General features: G+C 31.6%; 1 long non-coding RNA gene across 8 annotated transcripts; it reads right to left on the minus strand.

The window, feature by feature from the left end:
• Positions 745-5,565, minus strand: LOC107623876. Of its 8 annotated transcripts, XR_002355321.1 has the most exons (9): positions 5,218-5,558; positions 3,989-4,071; positions 3,843-3,879; positions 2,586-2,821; positions 2,307-2,366; positions 2,172-2,219; positions 1,565-1,733; positions 1,319-1,387; positions 745-1,015 (listed from the first exon to the last, which is right to left on the minus strand). It is a non-coding gene; the product is annotated as an uncharacterized LOC107623876 (long non-coding RNA). The 8 variants fall into 8 exon arrangements; XR_001616662.2 differs by lacking the exon at positions 2,307-2,366 and having other exon boundaries at positions 2,586-3,429; positions 3,989-4,348; positions 5,218-5,565; XR_001616663.2 differs by lacking the exon at positions 2,307-2,366 and having other exon boundaries at positions 2,586-3,429; positions 5,218-5,563.

The raw sequence follows: 6,819 nt of genomic DNA on the forward strand, positions 1-6,819 counted from the left end.
AATAATTTAAAATAATTTTTCAAATTTTTTTATAATGTGCACAAATTTAGTGATTAAATTATCTCCTTGAGGATAAGATCTTCTAAATTTGAATCTAGATATAAATCTAAAAAAAATAAGCCAACGTATAAGATGAATTCATAAAAATAAAACAAAGTTTAATCAAGCATACACTACAACAAAACAGCATTTTGGCGACGGTTTTTTTTAATGCTTGGCGACGGTTTTAACCGTCACTAAATGATTTTGCGACGGTAAAAAAAAGCGTCACAGATTTGAGCGTCGCCAGCTGACATAGTGACGGTTTTGGACCACCGTTGGTAAGAAGTGTCGCTAAATTGTTTGTGACGGTTTTTGAAGTATAAAACCGTCACTAATCTGTAACACTTGTAAAGGTGCTTTTTTATGCTGCATTTCATGACGTTTTAAAACTGTCGTTAAATTACTAATTTCTGTGACAGTTTTTCTTTATATTTCATGACTATTTTAAACCGTCACTAAGTTACTAGTTCTTATGACAGCTTTTAGGCATATTTAGTGACAATTTAAACCGTCACAATATTTTTAGTGACAATTTTTCAATTTAAAACCGTCACTAAGTTACTAATTCCTATGACAGTTTTTTCCAGTATTTAGTGACTGTTTTAAACTGTCATAATCTCTCCAACATCAATGTTTTGTTTTATTAATTATTAAAAAAATTATTTCTATTATAAATAATAATTTATTTGTCTACCAACAAAATAATAAATGGCATTATATTTCAACAAATTTAAACTCAATCTCACAAGTTTTACAAAAATAGAAACAATATATTTCAAAAGTTGAATTCTACAAGTTTTACATAGTCATAATCCATAAAATATAAATTCAAAAAATCCTAACTTAATCCAAACATATAAAGCTAACAATTGTACTTGTAACTTAATCCTCAACTTTTCTCCGCAACTTCGCTTCACCTTCAACCTCAATAGTATCCAACTTCAACAATTACTTCACAAGCAACTCTTGTCCTCTACAAATGAGAGAATGCAATGATCAGAATGCATTCACGAATAAAGAGACTTGCAATGAAACATGAAATATAGGAAATTAGAAATATCCAAATAAAGATTACCACCAAGACTAATGCGCATTTGAATTTGTTTGAAATACATGGCATAACCCCAAGCTCATAAAAATTTACAATTAAATGAACTTATAAGGTTTTCAGGTTTAGGATTTGGGATAAAGGTGTGGGGATGGAACCATTAACTGATTTAGTATGAAGGGGGGTATATACAGTAATTTTTGGTTTGGAGAAACAGGAAAAACATACCACTGCTATTGATGACATGGAGAGAAATGAGCCAACGAAAACACCTTCGGATAATTTGGCTCCAAATATCTGCAAATCAAGTGGACAATGATGTTTAGAACCCGTCTCTACTCAACCATAAATGCTTAATTATGATTTCACTGTGTCAGAGCTTAATAAAACAGAACAAAGAAGAGCACTAGTTACTAATAACATAATTCCTGATCCAAACATGACAAAGATTTCACAGATAGGCCTTAATCAAACCTTTTCACCTCTCAATTCAGAAGGAAACATTGAAGTATTTGATTGCACCATACCAACACAGTATACTTGGAATCAAGTTCCCAAAAGGAAACTCCAAGATGATCCTAAAACACAATCAATTGCTTCAATGGTATCTAGTCCCTCTCTGCTGTAAGTTCAATAGCTTCTTCTGCAGTTGACAACATTATTCCGGTTCAGTCCAAAAGTCTTATGGTGAATGATCAATCTTCAGTCACTTCAAATCCGGGTTTGAAAACACAAGAATAAACTATGAAAATAATCCAAGAGCAAGAAGTAGTAGTTATAAGCAAAAGATTAAAATATTTGAAGGCTTCATCAACAACTAAACTATGCTTGGGTATGTATACAGTTTAAGAGTTGTAACAGTGAGAAATAATAAGAGTTATTATATCTGCTCTATTATTAATATTTTACATAGAAAAATTAACAAAGGAAAAGTAATAAAGAACCGCAGAATTATGAATTAACATTAAATTAATCATTAAGCTCACATCAAGTTTATAGGTGCACCAAACAAAACTACCAAATTTTACAAGAATGGACATAAGATAGAACAGGCAACAGCAAGGAGTAATTTATGCCAAACCTTCATAAGAATCCTGCCTACCCCTTGATTTCAATTGAGACTCCTACCCTACAGAAAAGCGAATAGATCATCAGTATGGGAGGAAACATTACTCTCATTTAAGAAAGTTCAGTATAATTTCCAGATAAACATTACTCTCATTTCTAGTCATAAAACAAGTCACAATCCAAGAGCCATAATCTTGTAGCTGCAGCACTAGAGGGGAAAAGGAAAAGGAAGTTTCAATGTGAAATTGATCAACTCAATAACTGCATAATCCTTTCCCCAACAATTTAATTACATATAAAATTAATAAAAAATTTGGTAACATAAGTTTATGATTCAAAACTATTTTTGATAAAAAAGAAACACATGCATTAAATTTCCTGATCTAAGCATATCAAGATTAATGAAGTTACAACTTCAAGCGGTTACCTCTTTTTTAGTCTCTATTAACTGAACCCTCAGTTTCAGTTATTCTCTCTACCAACTCTGGCTCAGAAGCATTTGCATCATTTAGCCTCTGAATCAGCATCCTTATTCCCAAACAACTTGGAAGGAAGCAATGAAGCAACTGCAGCTCTAGCACTTCTTTTTGCAGCCTCAGCTGCCTCAACCTCCTTAGCCTTTGCTTCGGCTTTCTGCCGCTCCTTCTCCTCCATCAGATGTAGCTAAAGTATAATTCGTTATTACATGAATTGATGCATATGTTCCTAAACTTTATCCTAAAAGATGTTGCCCAAGAATGTTTAGTATTAAACAGGACTTCAACAAAAAATGAATTTCATTCATAAACACCAGTACAAAGAAACCAAGAAAGAAGAGAATGCAAGTAAATTAAATATATTAAATTAAAATCAACTGAAAAAAATTAAAGTCACTTTAGAAAGAACAGCAAAAAGATATTGTAAATGCTCAAGCTTCCCAAGTTCAGGTACCAAAAGTGAAGCTGCTATCTATATGTAGTGGCAATTATTGAGCCTTTAAAAGAATTAAGCATGAAAAGCCTTATGAAGATCTATCACACAAATATTAATGGACATTCAATCTTGATGAGTTATTGACAGATTTCGATTAATTAATTTATGCAAACTACTGAATTCATTGTGGATTGGTAAAATTAAAGTAAAAAATAGTAAAATATGCAGTGCCTTGTCAAAAGATGGCATGGGTAGTCGACCCTCCAAAATGATCGATCCACTTATGTATGGTAGCAAGCTAGGACAAAATTGTATAACTCTTCCTTGTTATCCTCCCCCTTTTCGGCGTTGAATTCATACTATAGGAGAAAAGAAAAAACTTCAATTTGAAAAATAGGGGGAGAATATTTCTCTTAAAAACTAATAAAAAACTATAGGCCTAGCTAACCAAGGACATCTTGACAAATTTTAATTCTATGTACTTGAGCTCTTATGCGTCAATGATGTAATAAATTTATAAAAATTTCTGTGTATTGTGAGATAATTCATATACTTATATCTAATTAGATGCTACTATCTCTAAGTTCATAAAAATATTTAAAATATAAACTTTATTTATATGACAATACCTGATTATTATAATGTAAAAGGATTTTAAATTCACATATATAGTATGGAAATTAAACTTTTGATGATTGATGATGAAGATGATTAATAAATCAATATCAAGAGCTTAATGAATTATGAAGATGTAAAATATTTTTATTAGTACCTTGCCTTCCCAAGTCACCCCTCATGCTTCTGTACATCTGGTTTTGAAGAAAAAACAAAGAGAGAGAGATAGAGAGAATGAATATCATGAAATTTTTACCAATTTATTTACTATTTTTTTAAAAAATAAAATGAATAAAAGTGAACCTAAAGATGGCTCTTGACGTGTGAAATTGTGAGGCCTTTAACATCCATCAACTGAAGAACAAGCTTCAAAGCACCTCTTCAAACTTCAAAGCAATTCAGATTAGTCATAATCACAAATTTACTCAAGAGAGAGGGCCAGGCTCTACATATGCCACTTTTGTGATTGAACATCTAACCCAAGACAAAAGACAAGAATAGAGAAAAATATAAATTTGGTGCTACTCTAATAAACATTACACCTTCTCCCCTGCTTTTTCTTCCATGTGCTCTGTCTTTACTCTTTAACAATTGAGTAGATACATTTGGCACTTGGCAGTAACCAACATATATATTATAAGAGTTTCAAGTATATGTTTGACCCTAGAAAGTAGAAACTAATTAAATTAAATAAACTTGCACACCCTCAGCTCCTATTTATAAATTTAAAAATTTATAACAGAACAAATTAAAGCGGTTTAATTCACAAAACATAGACTGATTTCTTTCTTCAACAAATATCTCGGCAAGAATTAATGCAATAAGGTATGTGCTATAAAATTAAACAATATCTTAAGTAACAATCATTGCAATGGAGAATTGGAGATCCCATTTATATATTAGCAAATCCATTTCTGTCTCATGACACATATGCCACATTAATTTATTTCCTATAATATAGAAGTTAGACACCTAAGTCAATATGAACACAAGAAAGTTAGTCAGAGATGGTTTTTTGATACTAGTAGGGATGGTGGTCTTTTGCTTTTAGCTTTTTCTATAAATTAGTCATCAAGCTCACATCAAGTTTATAGGTGCACCAAAACAAAACTACCAGGTTTTACAAGGATGGATATAAGATAGAGAGATGAAATCCAAGATTAAAGTTCAGCTAATTAGCTTTTCCATTTCTAGCGTAGCAATTTGCATAATTCAAGAAGAGCACTAACCAATTCATGATGTCATCAAGGCACAAAAATATCAAAAAAATCAAGAGAAGAAATAATAAAGAGAGAATTCAAAGAAATCTAGTTGAAGCATTTCATCGAACATGTTGAGTGCGGAAAAAAGAAATAAGAAAATTAAAAAAAAATAGCAAATATGAACATGACGATATAATCATTACAATAAATTGCAACAAAATAGAGCACCAAGATCAAACAATTGCAATAACTTCAGCACAACAAACATTAAGCAACAACAAAGAAATTGCAGGGGTAAAAATTATAGTAGAAAAACAATTAAATACTCACTATCAAGGTTGGAAGAGAAGAAAAAGTCGCTGGATGTGGAATTAGGGGTCGCACTCGAAGGGAGGAGAAAGGACGATGCAGGAACAGTGAACGGTGAACGCGAAACAGCGACAGTGAATAGTGAACGGTAAACAACGAACGGTGAACGTCCAACGCGAATCACGATGACGAACGACGAACGACGAACTGTAGCGTGGTGAAGGTTGTTGCGTCACTTTCTCTGTTTCTCATCTCTTCTCATCTCATCTGAATCGGCAGTGAGAAAGTGAATACAGTTTCAGGAAAAATAAAAAGTTAAAAAAAAAAAGAAAGAAAAAGAGTGAGCAAATATAGAGTCAGTACTAACGGTTTAATAATTAAGAGTAGAAGTGTCACAATGTTAATTAATAGAGACCCTTAAAATAACGGTCACAAATTAAGTGTAGCTATTTGGCTTATTTGGTGTAGTGATAAATTAAGGATTATTTCAAGTTGCACCTTACTTTATAACCTCACTAAGATACCATAGTTGAACTTGAATATCTAATATTACGATCTTAAATAATAAAATATGATAAATCAACCCAAATCTTAAAATCAAAGATCAACAGGTCCATTACATCATCAACCACTAGTGCTTTGTTATGATAAAATTTATTCTGAAATATTGTAGTGACCTAGTTAAAAATACTCTGTCAATTTTATCATGAATTTACATGCTTTATGCGTTAAAGGATCTGATAAATCATCTCCAAACTAGGGGTTCTTGTTTAGATTGACGCTTAATGCAGAATTTACAAACCACAAACTATCGGTAAGTGCATCGAATCGTATCAAGTAATACCACGGGAGTGGGTTATCGTTCCCATGTGGATTAATGGATTAATGAAAACAAAAAATTAAACAAGAATAAACTAAAATTGGTTAAGAAAATAATATGATAAAGATAGATAAGGTGTCAAAGATATTTAAATTTCAGGATTAACAATTATTGCTATCTACTTTGATCATGCAAAGATATAATTCGTGGCAAACCCTAGGTAATTGAACTCCAATTCCTTGGTAATTGAACTTCTTCTAACCAAATCAACCGTCAAATCCTTGATCAATTAATTATGCTAAAAGGTAAAGTACAATCTCTGGTTTATAAGCCACATAATTCTTAAGAACTCAAAAGAAACCTGATTATATGTCACGTATCAAATTAATTCCAGATAATTGAAGAATTATGAGAAAGAGCCTCAAGCCTAATTCCAATAATTTTAACTTTTTCAAGATTCAGAGGAATTCAATTCAGAGAAGAGTTATTTTCCAATACACTCTAATCTTTAAGATGAAGAACAAAATTCAATTCTTGAATAGAAATCAGTGCATTAATCAAAATAGAAGAATAATAATATTAATCCATCAAATAAATAGAGCTCCAAACCTTAACAATAGAGGTTTATTTGTCCATAGTGCAGAAAAATTGAAATCCTAATCTAATGTGTAAAACCTAAAACTAAAAAAAATGAAAGACAGAATAGAGAGTGTGAGGAGAGAGGAGGAAGCGGAGCTTTAAAATTTGGTTTTTATGAGCTTGGGCCATGCTGGCGCTAATGCCACTTCTGATACAAATTTATC

This window comes from Arachis ipaensis, chromosome B10, assembly GCF_000816755.2.
Source record: "Arachis ipaensis cultivar K30076 chromosome B10, Araip1.1, whole genome shotgun sequence".
Lineage (NCBI taxonomy): Eukaryota > Viridiplantae > Streptophyta > Magnoliopsida > Fabales > Fabaceae > Arachis > Arachis ipaensis.